The 4,438-nt window shown below is 45.5% G+C and overlaps 1 pseudogene; it reads left to right on the top strand.

The window, feature by feature from the left end:
• Positions 1-313: 313 nt before the first annotated feature.
• Positions 314-3,783, top strand: LOC112908361 (ADP/ATP translocase 2 pseudogene; annotated as a pseudogene).
• Positions 3,784-4,438: the final 655 nt, after the last annotated feature.

The raw sequence follows: 4,438 nt of genomic DNA, 5'->3' as shown, positions 1-4,438 counted from the left end.
TAATTAAGAAGATACTTGAGTAAAGACTGAATGAGGCAGAGCAACCAACTGGGCAGTTGTCTTAGGACCACGCGTATCAGGCCGAAGGTCAATTAGTGCAAAGGCTCTAAGGCAGGAGATCTGGTGGGATAGTGAAAAAGTAGGGAGACCAGTGCAATTAGAGTAACAGAATTTGCCTAGGGGTCACATACAGAGTGAGAGAAGTGTCAAGAAAGATGCCATGTTTTTTACCTAAGCAACAGTCAGGATGGACCTTCATTTACTGACAGGGCAATAATGTAGGGAGGAGCAGGTGTGGGGCTGGGATAGGGCAATGGAGGGGGCTGGTTCATGCGGTAAGGTCAGGACCTCAGTTTGGGACAGTTGCCTTTGAGATGCCAATTAAGCACCCAGGGTGAGATGCTGGGGAGGCCTTTGGATATGAAAAACAGGAGTTCAGGAGAAAGGTCCAGGCTGAAATGTAAATCAGCAGCCCGTCGCTGGTGTTGCAAGTCATGAGACTGAACGAGAGGTTGGTTAGAAAAGGGAAGAGATGAATGTTCAGATGCCAGGATCACCCCTCGCCCACCCCACACAGGAAGTGAGCAGTCTGCCATCTAGCCATCAGGCTCTCCAGTCTCTGTCTGACAGCTTTGCCCCCTCTGCACAGGGAACAAGTCCGGGGCGCTGACGTTGCTCTTCCCTTTGGCCAATGAGATTCTTTTTCTCCTTTGTATTTAACTTCATATGAATTTTCCCTAAGGATTTGAAATCACTTGCTATTATGTTTTTATTTTTAACTTTTAAAAACATATTTTGTACTGACATATAATTAACATGCAGTATCATAGGAGCTTCAGGTGCATGACATAATGATTCAACAATCCTGTACATTACTCAGTGCTAGTCTCGGTAAGTGCCCTCTTAATCTCTTTTATTTATTTCACCCATTCCTCCGCCCACCTTCCTTGTTTTCATTTTTCATTTTGCACTGGAACATTTATCCCACTGTGTGCGGCCTAAAGAATATTTATAGAATGGATACTTTGTACCTGCCACCCAACTTAAGTAAAAGGACGTTCCGGTGCCTCAGAAGTCCTGAGTGCCCCTCCTTAACGCTGTCCTTTCTCCTCCCCACTTGAGGAATTTTGAACAAGATATTCCCTTGCTCATCTTTCTAGTGATGTGGGCTAAGGGGGGTTTTGACACACACAGAGAGAGAGAGAGAGAGAGAGGCAGAGACACAGGCAGAGGGAGAAGCAGGCATCATGCACCGGGAGCCCGACGTGGGATTCGATCCCGGGTCTCCAGGATCGGCCCTGGGCCAAAGGCAGGCGCCGAACCGCTGCGCCACCCAGGGATCCCCTAAGGGGGGTTTTGTAGAAATTACATCTTCTAGCTTTCCCTGCAGATCTGGAAGGGGCTGTGAGATGGGGAGAAAGCACTAGCGGCCCCCTGAAGCACCGGGGGGTGGGCCAGCCGGCTACCCGGAGGAGCACAGGACGCCAGGCACCAGCAGGGCTACGGAGGGGCGGCCGCGGGAGGCCGTGGAAGGGCGGGCGCGTGGCGGCCGGGGGAGCCGGGGCCGGGGCCTGCAGCCGGGGAGGGGAGACGCGGCGTAGCGCGAACCTGGCACCCCCGAGGCTGTCCTCCCGCATCTGTCTGTGCGTGCCTTTCAATAAAACAGGCTGCTTCTTCACTTGTGCCCCTACGACCCTTTAAGTTCCTCTTTGGGTCAGATTTAACCCCAAACCACACAGGGAAGGGAACTCTGGGATCTGCAGGTCCTAGCTCAGCGGGTGGCCACAGAGTACAGCACAGCCGCGTGCGTGAACCCCGAAACCATACACCATGGAGTTTGGGCTGCACTTTACCCTAACGGGAATCATGCAGCTTCTTTTTTCTAAGACTGACTTTTGTCTTGTTGGTGGTGTTGTTTACCTCGGTTTTGGAGTGTCCGCCCTGCTGATCCATTCACTTTTAATACTAGACAGAGAATCCCGAAGTTTGAAGACACATTTTATTTATCCATTTCAGTGTAATTAGACATTTTTTTTTTTCAGATTTGGCTTTTATGAACAATGTTTCTATGAATAGTGTATATATCTCCTTATATGTGTAAAAGTCTCTCTAGCACATATACCCAGGAGAGAAGTTGTGGGATATGGAATATGTGGTGTGCAACTTTATTATGTATTGTCAGTTTTCCACCAGGATTGTACTCCCATTTGCAGTGTATGAGTGTTTCTGTTGCTAAATATCTTCATTATGAAGACACTTGACATTGTCAGATATTTTAAAATTTGCAAAAGAAGGGAGGCATAAAATGCCATGTGATTTTGATTCCCATTTCTTTTGTCTTAATTATGAATGAGACTGGACATCTTTTACATCTTTTTTTTTTTTTTACCATAAACATTTCCTCTTTTCTGAAATGATTGGTATGTCTTTTGTCCTTTTTTTCTTTAGAGGAGTTCTTCATAAATTCTAGATAACGATCTTTTATTGATTGTTAATGTTTTAGGTATTCTCTCTCAGTTTGTGGCTCGTGACCAGTTTGAATCATTGCTGCCTTGCCACTCTGTTCCAATCATTTATTGACCTACCCCTGTTCCTTTCCACACTGGCTTGTCTTGTCCTGCTCTTTATAGTGCCTTTTGATAAACAGGAGGCCCAAATTCTTTAGTATGGTAAAATGTGGCCTTCCTGTCCTCCTGCTTTGGTGATTTTGGTTCTTGTCTAAGAGATCCTTCCTTTTTTCCACAGTGTGAAGATATTTGATGCTGCCTTCCAAAGTTTATCTGGTTTTGCCTTTCACACAGTCTTTAGTTTTCCACAAATATGTAACACATGCTCCTTTATAACTGAGCTTTCATATATGCATGAGTTTGTTTCTGGTCTCCGGTCCACTCCATTGGTCTTGACATCTGAAAGGATAAGTGTCCCCATCTGGTTCTTCTTTAGCATTGTCTTGGCTCTTCTTATCTAGAAAAGCCATTTGCTTTTCTGCATAAATTTTAGAATCAAATTGTCAAGTTCTCCAAAAATACTCTATAGTGATTTTGATTAGAATCAGGGGACAGTTGGAATCTTTACAAACTGCTCCACAGTTGCCTGTGGGTCCTCTCCTCTCTCATTTCGATATAGAGGTGCTGCTGTGTGTTTCACCAAGGACTTCCTGGCAGGGGAATAAGCATGGCCATCTCCAAGACTGTGGTTGTACCTTTCCAGTGGGTCAAGTTGCTGCTGCAGGTGCAGCATGCCAGCAAGCAAATCACTGCAGAGAAGCAATACATGAGCATTATAGATGGCGTGGTCCGCATCCCCAAGGACCAGGGAATCCTGTCTTTCTGGCATGGTAACCTAGCCAATGGCATCAGATCCTTTCCCACCCAGGCTCTAAACTTTGCCTTCAAAGATCAACACCAGCAGATCTTCCTGGCTGGTATGGACAGAGGAATACAGTTTTGGTTCTACTTGCAGGGAATCTGGCATGAGGAGGTGCCACTGGGGCCATAACCTTGTGTTTTGTGTATCCTCTTGATTTTGCCCGTACCTATCTGGTAGCTGATGTGGGCAAAGCTGGAGCTAAAAGGGAATTCAGAGGCCTTGGTGACTGGCTGGTTAAGATCTACAAGTCTGATGGGATGAAGGACCCGTACCAGGGTTTTATTTTTTATTTTTATTTATTTATTTATTTATTTTTCTTTTTCGTACCAGGGTTTTAATATGTCTGTGCAGGGGATTCCTATCTACCCAGCTGCTTACTTCAGTGTCTATGACACTGCAATGGGAGTGTCTTAGGATCCAGATCCCAAGAATACTCACATCTTCATGAGCTGGATGATCGCATAATCCATCACAGTGGTTGCTGGGTTGACTTCCTATCCATTGGATGTTGTTTGTCACCATATGATGATGTAGTCAGGATGCAAAGGAACTGGCATACACAGGCATGCTTGACTGCTGGAGGAAGGTTGCTCATGATGAAGAAGCCAAAGTTTTTTTTCAAGCGTGCATGGTCCAATGTTCTCAGAGGCATGGGTGGTGCTTTAGTGTTTGTCTTGTATGATGAAATTAAGAAGTTCACATAAATTATTTCCTAGATTATCCCCCCTGTAAACAGGCCTTGTATTATATAACATATATATATATTATATAACATATCTCTAGCATTCTTTTTTTTTAAGATTTATTTATTTATTTGAGAGAGAGAGAGAGAGAGAGAGAGAGCACCCAAGAGAAGCACACAAGCTGGGGAAAGAGCAGAGGGAGAGAAACTCAAACAGACTCCCTGCCAAGTGGGGAGCCTGACATGGGGCATGGGGCTCAATCTCACAACCCTGAGATCATGACCTGAGCTGAAATCATGTTCGGATGCTTAATCAACTGAGCGCCCCAGGTGTCCCTATCTTGAGCGTTCTTGACAGACTCTTGGCTGTTTCTCAATGGCATCTAT

Source organism: Vulpes vulpes, chromosome 4 (assembly GCF_048418805.1).
Source record: "Vulpes vulpes isolate BD-2025 chromosome 4, VulVul3, whole genome shotgun sequence".
NCBI lineage: Eukaryota > Metazoa > Chordata > Mammalia > Carnivora > Canidae > Vulpes > Vulpes vulpes.
Note: the sequence above shows the minus strand (reverse complement) of the source record. Positions and strands in the feature narration are given on the sequence as shown.